The following is a 17,465-nucleotide window of genomic DNA, read 5'->3' as shown; positions in this document are numbered from 1 at the left end:
AGTCAAACTTTGAAACTCTGAAAACGAATCGAAGCATCACTCCCCAGCACATGCACCTCATCAGTGAGGCTGCCAACGCTGGCAGAGAGAAACTGGGCTGGAGTCAGCTGTGTATGAGGACGGTGTTAAGGCATTATCTTTTGGACATGATGTATGTTTACTAGGAAATGGGGAGGTGAGATGCAGTAGGGTTGAGAGGTTACGGTGCTTAATTCTTAGAGGAAGAGATTTCGTCTCTCAGGCTGCTCTCATGGCAGTTAGCTATCAGCCTTTTGCTGAAAGCTTATCTCCCCCGGCCTCGCACCCCCACTTCTCCAAGGACACTACCAGAAAAGCTAATGTCATGAACCAGGAACAGTGCATTTTTCTTGGCAAAGCTGAGCAGAGAATTTCAGATCTTGTCTACACAAAGAAAATAAGGGAGGATGTGAATGCAAAGTAAACAGCAAAGCCTGTTCCTGGCTATCACTCTGTGGGGATGCTCTTTTCCGGCAATAAAGATAGCTTAAACTGAAGATAAGGACTCAAGAAGAAGTTACTTGTGGTAAATTAACTGTAAGGACACATCAGCTGCTCTGTAGCTAGTGCCCATTGCATGTCTTTAGTGTCAGATACAAGTCTTCTGCCTCTTTCCTTGGAGGCACTTTCCTTGCATCACTGGAGAACTGCAGGGGTGTGTGTGTGTGGAAACAAACCAGGGCAGAAAAAACCCTCTCAGGCAGCTACCACAGAGTAGTTAGCTACAGTGTGCTGCAGGTGCAAATCCCGATTTCCCTTGCCGTAACTCACATGTCTTCAGTGTGAGCCGTTTAGGGAACCAAGTGCAGTAATTCAGGGTGAGTGTCTCCTGCTGAAGGGTAAGAGTGCCCCAGCAGAGCGGGGAGCAAAGGGCTGCAGAGAATTTACCAGGGCTCTGTGACTGGGTCCCAAAGACGTAGGGGATGGCAGCCAAGACAGCAGAGCAATCCTTGCTTGAGAAGATGGTTCAAGGGACCCAGGATTACACACCCGCAAAATAATATTTCCCTTCATGTGTGCCACAGCTTCATCTGGTTGTTTTTGGGGGTGGTTGGTGGGTCATAAAAAATTTTTATTAGGAAAGCAGTACCTGCCAGTCACCACGAGAATGTGCTGGTTTAGTTTTTCACCAGGCGGGGTGGGTCTGTGACTGCCTTGGCCTCTGCAGGATGGGCCTGGGGTGCCGTTGGGTGTTTCTGAGCTGCACCCACACGCTCTCCCAACACTCAGCTTACCCCACCAAGTTGCAGGCACCCACCTGAGGCACCTGAAAGCCAGTGGTCAACTCTGTAAATCTTTGTAATCGTAGGGAAGGGATTCACACCTCAGAGGACAGCTACAGCCTTTGGTGGCTTGTTCCTTTTCCCTGCTGGTCAAGCCTCTCTGACGTGCCTCCAGCTGAGCTAGCACAGGGTGCATGGCGTGAATTGAGGGATTAACTGGGTTTTCTCCAGTTCTTTGCTTGATTTGAAGAATATCCTCATGTAATCCTGCAGCTCTATTTGCAGCGGGTTTTTTTGTTACCCTGCCAGGGTTTCATCAGAGAGTCATGTCCCATCTGTGTTAGTGCATGGGGGGGTTAAACAAGAGGGACTGTTGCTGCTGCAGTACAGGAGAGAACATTGCAGCTGAAATCCCAGGGAGCAGAGCCAAAGTGCCACTATTTCCCCCCAAACTGGAGAACTAATGAATTCCAGGCGTCTCTCTCACCTCTTTCATGTGTCATTTCATTCACTGTGTCCCTGATGTCAGCAGGACTCAGAGTGAGAGGTCAGCATTGAGCATGACTGTTGGCCTTGGTGTAGCCTCTTTGCAGACCACTGCATCCCTCTCCTTCCTCAGTCTTCTGTCGCTCCTTTCCCCTGTAAGCAGCCAGTTATGCTGTGATACACCACCCACAGCAAGAGCACTGTTTTGCTACTGCTTGACATCCACACAACACTGCTTCCTGATGATGATACTTCAGTTTCCTTCTTCTAATGATGTTTGAGGAGAAAAATAAAAAATCTTTCTTCAGCAAAGCCCATTAGCCTATGGGTAATTGCTTTACATTGAGCTGTCAGTGAGCAACTGGTTTGTGACAGCTGCCCAGTGGAATAGTTTGTGGAAGACTACAGCTCCAAACTAATTATATCTATCTATCCATCTATCCATCTATCCATCTATCTATCCATCTATCCATCTATCTATCTATCTATCTATCCATCTATCTATCTATCTATCTATCTATCTATCTATCTATCTATCTATCTATCTATCTATCTATCTATCTATCTATCTATCTATCTATCTATGTACATTTGTAGATACAAATCCAGACTGGAGACCTTTCAGAACTGAATCCTACCCACCCACCCCCACCCCCCCCCGTCACTGTGGCTAGAGTAAACAGCAAAATACTATACATAGAATTTATACATACAGCCTAGATGGGGAGCAGTAACTCCGAGCAGCTTTTCTGTGGTGCCAGAGTCTGTCCTGTTCCAGGCAGCGTTAAACCCACATGCCCCTGTTGCAAGGCTGGCCACTGGTGTGACGTGCTGTAGCCCATAGTCACCTGCTGGTGCACCACATCCCATCAGAACCTGCCTCTCTCACTGCACTGGGTAGCTGGCGGCTGCCACACTGGTGGGGAGCACAGCTGCAAGGGGAGGAAGGCCAGGTGCTTTGCCAGCTGTGGGTGCCGTGCTGGGGTGCAAAGGGCTGGCTTCTTTTGAGAGACTTAGCTGAATGAAAGGTATACAGCTCTAATTGCTTTTTGTGCTTGTGGTGCCTCTGGAGATCATCCCAAATCCTGCAGTCAGGCCCCTGGGAGCACAGTTCATTCTCCATACCAGGTTTGATATCTATAGCATCATGCAGCATTTGCTTGCATATAAGCCAGTCCCATGGGGCCATGTAATTTCCTGGGCCACAGGAGCATCCTTCAGCTCCCCACAGCGCCCTGACTCATTTGCCCACATCTTTGACCTTCTTAACAAGGGCAGTTTTACAGTCACCTCCTTCCCACACGCTGCGGGTAGGTGGGGTGCAGCAGGGGAAAGATGTCCTGTTTCTGGAAATCAGTCAGAAGGTATCAATGGGGACATGACTGAACCTGATTAGCTGGAGGGAATTTTTTTATGTCAGGGTGGATTTTCTGGGACAGGGAGAGGGAGCACTAAGAGAAGGAGAGGAGAGGTGAGGACAAGGCCCTTTTTAGCCTTGGGCACTAGGCAGTGAAAACACCAGTCTGTACAGTGTAATGGACAGGCTGCACAGTCCAGCCTCAGTGTCCCATGGCGCAGCTGGATTCAGTCATTCTCCCACCTTCCAAAAAACACATTCAAATTGCTCTTTAAAACTGTCTAGGTTTTATTATTTTCTCCCTCATGGCATGGGAACAGAGAACCTCCAGGCTTTTAGAAGCAGCAGTGGTAAAAAAAAATAGTCTCATGATGAGCTGACACTGTGTGTGTCTCTGTGTGTTTGTATTATACACAGGCTGGGCCAGCAGTTGGATAATGTATTTTTAAGTGCTACTCCTTCCATGTGTCATCTTGGCATACCCCAGATATCTATTGTTCACTTTCAAAACCAAAAGAAGAGTGATTAATCTTGAAACTCTGGTCTTCTAGACACTGTGAAGTTGCAGCTTATGAAAACACACTCTTCCCAAGGATGCTGCTTTGTTTAGTGTTTCACATTCTGGAGATGTGTTGTAGATGTGCAGAACCTACAAACAAACCCCTCACCTTCTTGTAAGAGCACTGCAACCGCTTGTCACATGTGCCAGAAACAAGTACATGCCAAAAAAACCCCAACCCTCAAAAAGGACTGGAGTCTGCACCACAGACAATGCAAGAGCTTGAGCACTCGGAAGCAACAGCAGCTCTTGTCCTTCTGTTTTTAGCCTGCTTTTCGAACTAGTTGATTTAACATAATGAGATTGTTGTACCTACTGGGAAGGCTACTCCCATTGTGATTTCTCCTTTGTTGCTGTGTATATCTGGAGGAGGATCCTGTAACACCTACATCTGCTTGTTTTAAGCTTCAAATCCCTCCTTAAAATGTTTTTTAGTTATGGTACTTCTAAAAGACTTGGCAGTAAGGTTAGATCCTAAGTGAGATGGCCACCTCTTGGGCTGTCTCCTTGTTTCCTCATGCTCTTCCACATCTTTCTGGAGTCATCCTGGGCCCAAGCCTGTGGTTAGACCTTTGATAGTTATGGGGCTGCTTTTGATTTGTGTGTGCTCATTGCTACTACTGAGAAGAGAGAGAAAACTGCCTAAAGTAGCTAGATAAAGTTAAATGGGTAGTTGGCTAGATAGGCTTTGAGCTATTGGTTCAACAGCGTTATCTGCATGTCTTTCCTTATTCAAACAGTCCCTGCTTTGTACCACCCAGTTGCCCAGGAGCTCATTTACTGGTGGGGCAGGATTTAATGCACTGAGATGCGATGAGCTGGGCTGCCACCAGCTGCAGTGGCATCATCAAGTGAGTTGCAAGACCGTGGCAGCTGGAAGCCCTGGTCCCCACTGCTGGAGCTTGGTGACAGCTCCTGCACAGGGGACTGGATGCATACACAGGGGGGGCTCCCACAGCCACTGGCCTCTGACACCCACCCTGCCAGCAACGCGGCTCAGGCCAGAACCCAGGCATCTCCTGAGCTGCTCATCCCTGCAGCTGGCTTCTGCTGTGCCCTGGATGGGTGGCACAAAACTATCACCCCAGTTCCTCTCTCCCTCCTATACTTCTCCCATTTTGGGCCTTTCCACGGGCCAAAGGGCAGCCGAGAGACCTCTCCTCTGGCCCTCCACTGCCAAGCTGCCCATGCACATACTGTGGCTGAACTCAGGCACTGTGCTCTTAGTGGAAAGCTGACAATGTGGCTGAGTGTAGAAGGTGTCAGTGCCATGGCCCTGGCAAAATGTAGTGTGTTGTAACAGGTCTTTTGTGGGCTCTGCCAGTGTAATACCTGAGCATTTTAGGACATCCTTCTCCTGTAAAAACCAGATTGTTACTTACTATGTTGCACACAAGGACAGCAAAAAAAGTTTTCTCCTGCTTTTCTTCCTCTTTCTCTCTCCTCCTTCTCTTCCCCTTCCTCTTCATCCTCCCTCCTACCCCTCTCCTTCCCCTTCTTTCTACTCCTCATCCTCATCCTCTTCCTTCTTTTCTTTTCCCTCTCCTCCCTCTCTTCTTTCTGCTCCTTCTTCTTCTCCTCCTCCTCCTTTTCCTGCTCTTCTCCTTTTTTAATCTTATTAACCATGACAAATCTCTGGGATCTTCATGGGAAGGAAACCTCCTTTTGCTCCCTCCGTCCCTGGCCAGTCACCACCACTGCCACCACTTCCTTGCTGCAGGGAGCCAGCACATCCCCTCACACGAGCAGCAGGCCTGTAGCCAGCGATCTCTGCACCAGCAGCTGCACCAGCAGCTGCCTCAAAAGAGGGCTGCCCCCCTCACGGTTCCCATTCTTTCCCTCCTGTTCCCATCTTTCTCCCCCATACACGTACACAACCCCTTTCTAAGACCTGCAGACTAAAGTTAGTTCGACGGTGCTTGCAGCTCCCTGCCCGAGCTGTGCAGCGCTGTACAAACCTCCAAGCCAGCAGCGTGGAGAAGTGGCGAGGAGAAGTGGCGAGGGGAAGCTGTGCTGAGCAGCATCGTGCCCTCTTCCCCCTGCTGTTACCTTCCTGCAAGAGCAGGGTGTGGGAGGGTTCTCCTCAGCCACCCTTGCCCTTCTCCTGGTACCTCCTGGCTGCTGGCACAGCCTGGGAAGGGAAAGCTATGGTGGAGGAAGAGGCAGAGAGGGCTCTCTGGCCACAGGATGGATGTAGACTGGTCCAGGTGCTCACAGCAGCCTGGGCTGGGCCAGGTGGCAGGAGGAGGTGTGGGGAGAAGCACAAGAGGGGAGAGGCCCAGGCTGATGGTCCAGGTTGAGGTGTTCAGCCGCCTGTTTAAGCACTTCATCCTGCTGCCCATATCTGTGCCATCCATACCGAGTGCCCTGGTTTGGTCTCCACACTTCAATTACCTATGTCTTTGCTGAAGAACATCTAAAGGAGGTCAGTGATGCAGACTTTGCTGACAAGCTGGGGACCCCCACATCAGCAGTATCTGCCCATCTCTGCACCTGCCTCAGCATGCAGAAAACAGAAGAAGTGAATGGCCATGAGCAACACAAGACGTCCAAGTCTCTGGGATGTTCTCTGTGGAGCATCCCCTGTCCTCAGAGAAACTTTAGCATTTCAACATGTATTTTTGTTGAAATAATTTTGTTTCACTTCAGTGAAATGGAAGAAAAAAATACTGAAAAGTCTTGTGCAACAAGGTATCCCAAACTGTTTTGGTTAGGGATAGTTGAAACATAAAGTTTATTTTATAGTATGACAGTTTACACCAAGGGAAGAAAATGGGATCCAACTTAATAAACCCATTTGAAAAACAACACTATGACACCTTTTAGAACTATTCTGTTGACATTTTGATGAAGGTCAGTGTATTCTCCCGAAAGATTTCAAGTGTAGTTAAGGCATTTTTCTACTTGAATACTATTGTCTTGAAAACTTTCCACTGTTTTTACTTGACCTAGACCGTTGTCTCTTCTTGCAAGGTAGCCATTCACCAGAAGGTGGAGCTTAATGTCTTGTAAGTAAACTAGGATTGAAAGAATTTTTACAAAGCCCTTTGGCTTCAAGGGCTTGAAATATGCCTTCTCTCCTCCTTGGTTTGCAGAGGAAATCCTGCTGCCATCAGCACGGCAGCTCCCCAGGCCATAAAACTTAAAACTAGGGAGTCTTAATGGTTCCAGCCTGTCTGGTCCCAGCACCATCTAATTAAGCCAAAATATCATCACCTTAGACACATCAAAGTCCAGAATCCTTGTGCCAAGAGTGAGAATCATTGTGTCCCTGAAGATGCTACTGACTTTGCTCGAGATTGCTGGAAAACTAATGAATAGGAGAGAGACGAGCATTCACCTCACGTTTCTCTCCCTGTCCCAGCAGACACTGAACGCAGCCCCTGCGTACTGTGGGCCAGAAGCTGGTCAGCTTGATTCCTGCGTGGTGGGTGGCAATGCTGGTCTCTGGGTGCCTCTTGTCAATCTTGGGCTCACATGAGCTCTCAAGAAGGCTCTCTCAGGCACCCAAACCACTGCTGCCTTGCAGTGAAGAGTGCCTCTGTGCTGAGGTGTTAACTCATCAACTGCAATCATTATGCTGCAGTAGCAGGAAGCCTTTTGGATAGCATGGACCCAAACCCCACAGTGCTTCAAGGAGAAATGTCTCAGGTGTTGAACCTGAATCAATTCTCTGTGAAGCCATGGCAGGGCAACAGGGGTGGATGAGGGTGTCTGCAGTGACCCACGTTACTGGGATGCTGCACAGCAATGGGCTGCATGAAAAGGAACTTTCTCATGGCTTTCCGCTTAGAGACACCATGTTGCTCAAGTCCACTCTGGGTCATGCTAGGTCATGTTTAGGTAGGTAGCTGGAAGCTGGCTAGCTTCGGTTAGCTGCTTTTTGGATGTGCTCAGGTCTAAGACTTCATACTGAACAGTACTTGACTAGCATCTCCCTCAGCTTTCTTCAGCTGTAGCTTGGGAGGAAGGGTAACTGCCTTCTCTGCACAACGCAAGGAGTGTTTGACTCAGAACAGCCCTTGTTCATTGTCCTCTTTTACAAGCCAGAAGGATGCAGCTTGGGTTCAGATATCTTTGGTGCAAGTTCACTTAGATCCTTTTCCTAGAGAATGTGGGTGGGATGAGGCATTGACACCTTCCCCATGTGTGAACTCTCTACTGAAACTGGGTAACCAGAGCAGTTGCTCTCTATAGCGGCAACTCACATCACAGCCACAGAAATGGCTTTTGTGGGTCACACCGAAGTTTCACCTAGATCAGTGCCCTGTCTTTGGCAATCCTAGGGAAGAGGATAAGATCAGAGCAGATGTATAGTGATTGTTCCCTGCAGTACTCCTCTGACCATCATTGATTTCCAGCTGAGGGCTTCATTGAACTAGAGCTGATGCCTTGATGTTTGAGTGCCCTTTTAGAGACTTTGACCAGTTCTAGTGGGCAGTTTTCCTAGCCCCTGTTTGTCTGAAGGCTAAATTCCCACCACCTCAGTTTAGAGACACTTTGAAAAATGTTTAACCAAAATGGACCCACTGGGAATCACATCAGTGTTGAATGCAACATATTCCTTTGGTTAGCCATCTAGGTGCTGGCAACATTAGTGAAGATCAAGTTCTTCCAGTTTTACACCATTCCAATGAATGGTACAAACCCATTTGCTCAAAGATAGCAAAATGCAAGAGGGGTAGCCAAAAATTTCACCTATTGAATCAGAATGAGTGGTTCAGTGTCCTCTCATGAAAAAGAAATGAGAAGTCATTTTCTGCATATTTTATTTCAAAACAGTATAGTCTGATCTATATTTCAATTAGTGCATGGTTTATTAACGGTGAAGGTAAGACCCACTGCTTATTCAAAACATTCCTCTCTTGCATCCTGAAAAGCAATCAACAGATTCGTAGCAATATTGGCACTTAGCAGAAGTTAACCACAACTAAGAGTGAAGTTAACACATCAAACCCATTTGCCCAGGAAGTTCTTGAGACAAATCTGAAACACAGTGTTTCTGTCTGGCAGCAGAGAACAAATCAAGGGTTTTTCTTAGCTCCTAAAATGCATTTAAATGCCAGCATTTTCATGAGGAAAATTGGTTTCTGAAAAGAATTTGCATCAAAATTATCTTTGTACCCACTTCCCTGGAAAAGAGTTGATTGTCCTTTATTTTCATAACCTCTGTGCCAAGTATCCTGAGTATGAGGAAATGCGAGTTCTGCATCCTACTTGCAGCAGTGGTTTCCCCTCAGGCAGCCTATTCTCCTGCCAGAAAATTGATGCCAGTTCCCCTTGCACTACAGTTTGGATGGGGCACTGCCACCCAGTAGAGCCCTGACTCTGAGGTACAGCAGCTATAGACCATGTTAATTCTGGTGCCACCAGAGCCCAACAGAGGTTGAGGTCACAGAATCACAGAATGGTCAGGGTTGGAAGGGACCTCTGGAGATCATCTATTCCAACCTCCTGCTAAGGCAGGTTCTCCTGCAGCAGGTCACACAGGATCACATCCAGGCAGGTTTTGGATATCCCCAGAGAATAAGAGTCCACAGCCTCTCTGGGCAACCTGTTCCCATGCTCTCACCCTCAAGGTCTTCCTTAGATTCCAATGGAGCTTCATGTGTTACAACTCGTGCCCGTTTCCCTTTATCCTGTCACTGGGCACCATGAGAAAGAGCCTGGCCCCATCCTCTTGACACCCACCCTTCAGAGATCTGTACGCATTGATAAGATCCCTCTCAGCCTTCTCTTCTCCAGGCTGAACAGGCCCAGCTCTCTCAGCCTTTCCTCACCAGGGAGATGCTCCAGCCCCCTCACCGCCTCTGGACCCTCTGCTGGACCCTCTCCAGTAGCTCCCTGTCTCTCTTGAACTGGGCAGCCCAGCAGGGGACACAGCACTCCAGATGGGGCCTCACCAGGGCAGAGCAGAGGGGGAGGATCACCTCCCTCGGCCTGCTGGCCATGCTCCTCCTCACGCCCCCCAGGATCCCACTGGCCTTGGCCACCAGGGCACAGTGCTGGCTCGTGGGCAACTTGCTGTCCACCAGGGCTCCCAGGTCCTTCTGCACAGAGCTGCCTTCCAGCAGGTCAGCCCCAGCCTGTACTGGTGCAGGGGGCTGTTCCTCCCCAGCTGCAGGACCCCACACTCGCCCTTGTTGAACTGCATTAGGCTCCTCTCTGCCCAGCTCTCCAGCCTGCCCAGGTCTCGCTGAAGGGCCGCGCAGCCTCTGCTGTATCAGCCGCTCCTGCCAGGTCTGTCCCACCAGCAGCCTTGCGGAGGGTGCGCTCTGTCCCTGCACCCAGGGCACTGGTGGATAAGGTCTTGTTCTTCTGGGTGTTGTACAGGAGGAGAAAAGAGATGAACTCTGCCAAGAAATGCTTACAGGCAGAAAAAGGTAAGACATACAACAGCCAGGCACCAGGCACTGCTGAGAAATGACCACCATGTGGTGAGGTTTTTTCAAAGGTGGGTGCCTGCGGAGGTAATCTGTATTACCTGAAAGTATAAATGCAAAGTGAAATCATTAAATCTCATCTCCATCTTTGTGCAAGGGTGTTCTCATTCAAAGTGAACATGACTCAGTTGATGTTATTAAGCCAGTTTCAGTTCACAATTTTCATGAATACCAGTGATTTTTTCTTAGTGTCCCAACGTGGACAAGCCATGGCACAACTCCCTTTTCTAAGATGAGTCTAGAAGGAGGAAGGATGGAAGGAAGAGGAGTCATTCTGCTTAGACAGGGTCAGACACAAGAGAGCTGAGTACCTTGTTAAGGAAATGAAGCTTGAGAAGAGTCCATCCTTTTACACCAATTTATAGCATGCAGAAAGTCTATGTGGGAGAAAGCAATGTGGTATCAAAGGCTGGGGGATGATAGAGGCTGAGAATGAACACCTAGGAAAGGTCTGAAAGTTGAGAAGCCTTTGATAAGGTGGAGCCAGTGGGTGCTGGAAGCAAGAGGACAAAAATAGAGTTCAGAAAATTATTTAGAATAATGCTTTAAAAGGAGCAGGTGCAAGAGCAGATGAAGGTGGATAGGTGGAGGGCTGTGAAATGATGCAAGAAAAAATGAAACATTTTAGAGAAGCTGCGGAAGATGAAGAAAATTGAGACATAGAAACAGTCATATCCAGATGAGGGAGCAAATGAAATATGGTATCCAGGAAAAGGACCCAGGCAACTTAGAGGAAGCTGGTATTGACCTGTCAGACACAGAAAGCAATGCTAAAGCAGATATCAACATCACAGTCAAGCAGACCAGCGAGGGAATGGTCCATGGCAAAGGCGAGATGCATTTCAGTGGGTATGAAGCATAGATCACAGCTGCAGGGCAAATCAAGGGAGAAGAGGAAAGATGCCAGGTAGTCAAATGGGTACCAGTGTGGAGGTGAGAATTAGTGAGGGTGTGGTAGGGAGGCAATGATGTAAGGGAAAATTAAAGTCCAAGGGAGGTCATCCAAGAGTTATCATAGGACAGCAGTGTCAGGATGGGGCAGAAAGAAGAGCTGGATGAAGTGATGATGATGGGAAGAGGGTGAGTAAGAGCAGGGAGGTGCTGGAGTTAGTAATAATAAGACAAGCCCGGCAGCTTTGCTCCACTTCCTCTCCCTGGAGTAGAGGACTGGACCTAGTTGCTAATAAAGGTGTGGGAGAGAAAAGGAAGGTGTAAGAGTGCCATAAGGGTGAAGAAATGTTGAGATGCTATCTGAGGATGAGGAATGAATGGTAAAAAGGGAGGAAATATGACTAGGCAAAGGAAAATGGAGGGATGACAACGCTACAGTGCTGGAGAGGACAAGGAGGTGGGTGCAGTTGGAGAAGACCTTTTGACAATGCTATTTGGACTCCAAGCTGCTTGCATTTCTTAACAGAAAGGGAGGGAAAAGCGGGTGCCTGAGACCCAGAGGTGCCTCCTGCAGCCAGTGTGCTCAAACTATCACTAGCTCTTCCTCTGCTAGGCTGAGCTCCAGCTCTGTTTGTGGCACCTGGATCCTGACAAGTCTATAATCCACAGTCCCAGGCCAAGTGTCTCAAATAAAAGCACCTTGTCCCCGAAGAAGAGGAAGAACTTCATCAATACAAAGCTGAAGGGTAAAACACCCTGAATGACACAAATACTGCAGAAGAGCTGTGCCAGGGCAGCCCTATGCTATGTTTCCAAATTGATGCTTCAAGTATGCAGTCATCATGCCCTGGAAAAAATCCTTCTGCTGAAGCAACAGCAGCAGAGCCGTGCCACTCACACTGCCTTGGTCTCATGTTCAGCCAAGTGTCCTCCTTGTCCTCCTTGTCATGGGCAGAGCTGGAATGTGTTGGTAGCATCTTCCAGCTATATCCAGGAGCCCCAGCTGTGCCTGCAGGGCATGCTGCCCTCTGAGCTGCGCCGCATGAGACCAGTCGGGCAATGCCGTGCCACTGTGGGCCCATCCATCTGCACCTACGGGTCCAATGGAGATGGCAACTGCACATTTAGGGAAACTTTCTTCAGGTGACAAGTCATAAGAGCCAAATAGCAGCAGCGTCTGCTGCTGAGCACTGTAGCAGAAATACCCAGCTTTGCAGGGTGGCAGCCAGGGCTTGGGGTGGGGATCTGGCCTTCCTCACATCCCTGGTGACAGTAAGACCATTCATGAAGAAATCAGGCACAACCCTTCAATGTTTTGGGAGTTGGCTTGTGCAACAGCAGTATTGTTTGCAGTCACTGTGCGGACATGAAGGCTGAGGCAATCGGGCTGCTTGGTGGGAGGGCTCTTTCTGAAGAGGAAGGGGAGTGCAAACATCTCATTGCTGCAGGATACTCTCTTGAAGAGTGCGAGGAGCCAGGGGGGCTCCAGCTAATTCCTCTACGCAAAATAAGTGGGAAGGAGGAGGCGTTGGTCAGGATCCCCCTTTAAAGGGGGGATTTATAGCGTTAAATAGCCTGTGCTGTGCATGGGTGACAGTGTTTAATAGGGCTGAGTGATAGTTTGCTTTTATGCTCATCATGTAGCATTTTGTAAATCTCCTCGGAAAACTTTGACTTGAAAATATATATAACATCAATTTTTGTGGGGGGAAAGGGTATCATATTTTTAGAAAAATCTCTTGATCTTGACCTCAAAAAAGTTAATTTGTTCTTCTCATCTATCTGATTAATGAAAAGTCATGTCTGGTCAACACTTTTTCATTTATCTGCTTAAGATCTGCAACCACAAACAACTCCAAATATTTTGTCTTTGTGAATCACCCTAAAGGTTGAAAATCTTTTATCTTTCTTCCAAATGTCAGTAGATACACCCACAGTGAATTCCAGGTATTAAATACCACAGGTTCAAAGTCTCCTAACTCTGCAGATCACCATCTGCATTTTACCATGTTTTCGGGGTACTGTTCCTGTGGGATAACGTGACCTCAATGATGTGACTGGCAGCAAAATCATGGGGTCATGCTGTGTAGCAACTGGAAGAATTAGTATTGACTAGTGAGATGCCTCTCTGCCTTGTAGCTGACAAAATCAAACACTAGTTTGAAATGAATTGCACTGGGTGCCTGCCAGAAAATGCGATGCAATGCAGTTTATTTGAATTCCAAGTGTTCTGAGTAGGGCTGAAGCTGGAGTAAACAATATCCCTAAAAAAACCACTGTGAGAGCAAAGCAGTGGCAGTCATTAAAGGAACAGTAACCCCAAGCCATTGATCAATCTTAGAATTTCTTGCTGAATGGAGGCATAGCAATAGCCTGCTCTTTTAACGGAAGGGCATCAGAGAAGGAGTATGCTCTACTGCTGTAAAAATAGAGTTGTCTTCTCACTCCTGAGCTTCCAGGAATGTGAGCTTCTTGGAGGTGCCTATTGGGAACAGGCTGTCACTTGCTCTCTGGTGGGGAGCAGGAGGAACACCAGGGAAAACGAGCGTGGACAAATCTCTAAACCAGCGGAGTTTATATGGGTCCAGTAGACATTATTAGAGTTGAGAGATGAATCCTCTGAGGCTTTCATCTTCACAAAGCCTATCTGATCCTCTCACAATCCCTGCAAGTGCCAAGCCTGATGAGAGCCCTTTCCTCACAGGACCAGAGCTCCCTGTCCCTGTGCCTGTCCCCATCCTGGTCACTGTCCCTGGGCCAGCAACATAAGTGTTGCCCTGCAGTTGCTGCTCTGAGCTGCTGGACATGGTGTCACCAGGCAAAGAGGAGCAGCACGTAAGGGCAACCCCTATGTCCTCAATGCTCCTAATTTCTGGCAAAGTGCTATGGCACCTGCTGTGGCAGGTAAGGGGAGGAGGGTGAAAATGGGGGTCTAGAAGTCCCAAACTCTCTATCACGTAGCCAGGCTGTGCTGCAGGGCCCATCCATGAAACTCAGATGTCCTCTAGCCCTTGGAGCTGTGATGAAAATCCATTTATTTTGGTGTCATGGTTTAACCCCAGCCAACAGCTAAGTACCACACAGCTGCTTGCTCACTCCTACCTACAGTGGGATGGGGAGAATCAGAAAGAGTTAAAACCCAGGGGTTGAGATAAGCAGTTTAAAAATGAAAATAAAGTAATAATAACAACAAAAATAGCAATAATAATTGTAATGGAAGGGGAGAGACAGGAATAAAACCCAAGGGAAAAAAATCAAGTGGTGCACAATACAGCTGCTCACCACCTGCTGACTGATGCCCAGCCAGACCCCGAGCAGCAATCTGCCCTCCCTGGCCAACCCCCCCAGTTTGTATACTGAGGATGATGTTTTATGGTATGGAATATCCCTTCAGCTAGTTCGGGTCAGCTGTCATGGCTCTGCTCCCTCCCAGCTTCTTGTGCATTTGTTCACTGGCTGAGCATGGGGAACTTAAAAAGTCCTTGATTCAGAGTAAGCACTACTGAGCAACAACTAAAACATCAGTGTGTTATCAGTGTTATTCTCATAATAAATCCAAAACACAGCATTGACCCAGCTACTAAGAAAACTAACTCTATCCCAGCTGAAACTAGGACATTTGGCAAAGTGGCATAGGTCAGGGTTTTGTGTAGAGCCCTAACCTCTACCTCTGCTTGAGGCTTTTTCCAGTGCTGTGTCTCGACATTACCACCAGCTGCAATGTGGACACACAAAAGCCATGCAGGAACTGCAGCTCTGAAACTCTATGTGCCTTTCCCATTCAGTGATCTTCGATTGTGGGGGGCTCAGTGCAGAGGCATGAGGCATTTTCTTCTGTTCTAGCAGCAACCACAATTATGTTTAATTTGGAAGAACCCATGGCAAAAGTGGCCAAGCTGACACACCTTTTGTTAGACTGCAGCTTGCCACGACGAAGCTTTCAGAACTCAATACTTCCCTGTGCTGACTGTAAGCCTTAGCAGTTGAAACAGTTTTGAACCTAGTCAGCCAATGTCGCTTCTCCGATGGTGCCCACCATCAAAGTTCATGCCAGTTAGCCTGTCTCCTGACAGTTCCCAGGGTGTGAACACTGATGTCCAGACAACACAACAGCAGAGGTCCCATATCTCTGGGGACTGTGTGCTTCAGGCAGTCAACAGCACCCAGGTTTGACAGGCTTCAAGGCTTGCTTCATTTACCCACCTTGCTTTTCATTGCGCTGTCAGTCCCAGAGCTGGTCTCAGGTTTTGTGACACCATGCCCAAGCACAGGGAACTTGTTCTTGAGTCTTTAAATGTAAATGTTGCCAAGACTTTCATAAGCAGCACTTGTATTCTGCTATCTTATTGCCGACTAGATGCAGTGTTGACAGGTGTCTGGTGAAGCAGCAAAGGCTGTGACTCTATGGGACTGAATTACATAAAATTATATCAGTCTCACCAGGATATGGGGGTTGGGGATCATGCCATTGTGTTTTGACAAACACTGTTCTGACAAAATCACATCACAGAGTAACACAGCACTATCTCCATATCCATGGACACTCAAAGGAAAATACTCATTCACTCTAGAAGCTGAAGCTGTTTAATGAAGAGGAGCGGTAATCTCTTACTGCCACCTTGTATCGGGTTTGCATGGCACGGTTTTGGTAGTGGGGGGCTACAGGGGGGGCTTCTGTGAGAAGTTGCTAGAAGCTGCCCCATGTCCGATGGAGCCCATGCCAGCCGGCTCCAAGGCGGACCCACCGCTGGCCCAGGCCGAGCCCATCAGCCATGGTGGTGGCACCTCTGGGATAATGGATTTAAGAAGAGGGAAAAGTTACTGTGCAACAGCAACTCGTGTGGAAGAGAGTGGGCCTGTGTGAGAGCAGCAGCCCTGCAGCCCCCAGGCCAGGGCAGGAGCGGCAGGGACAGCGTGTGAGGGACTGACCCCAGCCCCATGCCAGTGTCCCTGCACTGCTGGGGGAGCAGGGAGAGAAACCGCCAGGGAAGCTCAGACCGGGAAGAAGGGAGGCAGGGGGGGGAGGTGGTTTTAAGGTTTGGGTTTATTTATCCTACTCTGATTTGATTGGCAATAAATTAAAGTAATTTCCCTGAGTAGAGTCTGTTTTGCCTGTGACAGTAATTGCTGAGTGATCTCTCCCTGCTCTGCCTCAGCCCCTGAGCCTTTCTCTATATCTTCCCTCCCCTGCCCAGCTGAGGAGGGCAGTGACAGAGCAGCTTTGGTGGGCACCTGGCGTCCAGCCAGGGTCAACCCACCACACACCCACTCTGATTATGTCAGATAATTAGTGTCTATATAGGCAGAGTACTGGAAAGAGAACATGGAGAATCAGGATTTGGAGGCGGATGCTACTGTCATAGCAATAACCGAGACAGTCTTCCTGAAGCAGGCTGGTAAAAAAGCAAGAAAAATGCCCAAATGAAAGAATCTTAGACTAAGCAGACTAACATAACTAAGTTCTGGAGGTGGCAGGCTGGGATGCCTTACCTTTCCGAGGCTGTAACCCCACAAACCCCCAGCTCCCAGCACGCTTGGACTGTAAAACCATTGGCCTGAATGAAGCCACGGTGCTTCCCAAGTGCTCTGCCCGCACTGCTCTGCTCGTGTAGTTGGCTCAGCCTTCACCAAAGCCCTCCTGGCTGGGAGGCCTGAACAGCTGTCTCAACAGCCGTTTTCAAGGGGTTTACTCTCTGGACCAAGGTGTATTTACACAACATGTGCAGGCAGAATGGTGTCTGCTTGCGGGAGAAAGTTACAGCTTGTGTCATGGCATTCGGTGCCACAGGGTTGGATACTAAACTGCCTTGCCTTGCCTTGGCTTTGTGGGAAGGGGGAGCTGCTAAAACAGAGCCCAACAGAAGTAGTGTCGGTCATGTTGCCCTTACAAGTCATAGAATCATGGAATCATTTAGTTTGGAAAAGATTCTTAAGATCATTGAGTCCAACTGAAGCCAAAACATTGGCATTTCTGTAGGAGAATGGCATGGAAAAGATAGGGCTTCAGATGGAAATGACTCAAGAAGCGAGGCATGCCAGCTCTACAGCTGCCTGAAAAACCTTAGTTGCTCCTTGTTCATGTGCCGGCATTCTTTATTGACATAATCTCCGCTTCTTCAGCTTTTGTTTAAATGAGTCTACCAGATGGGCACACAAGAATTCAAATGGCATTGTCTGCCAATTTCATTTAACATAAATTCTCAATTTCTTCAGACATTTTAAAACTTTTATCTAGAAGCTGAATTGGGTAAATACCTCAAATAGCTTCAAGAATATGGGGCCGAATCATTTTATTATTAAAACAGTGGAAGTTTTTCTTTTGGTTTCAGTGGGAGGGTTATCAAAGCATATAAATGGAAGTAATTAACAAATACATTAAAGAAACTGTTTGCAGCCAAGTAATCACCAGAAAAAGAGGCAAAATGCAGCAAATAAATTATCGGCTACTAGTGATTTGCCCATAACAAGTATATTTTCTACACTGTCTT

The sequence above is a fragment of the Falco biarmicus genome, chromosome 6 (assembly GCF_023638135.1).
Source record: "Falco biarmicus isolate bFalBia1 chromosome 6, bFalBia1.pri, whole genome shotgun sequence".
Classification (NCBI taxonomy): domain Eukaryota; kingdom Metazoa; phylum Chordata; class Aves; order Falconiformes; family Falconidae; genus Falco; species Falco biarmicus.
The sequence above is the reverse complement of the archived record's forward strand: the minus strand, read 5'-3'. Positions refer to the sequence as shown.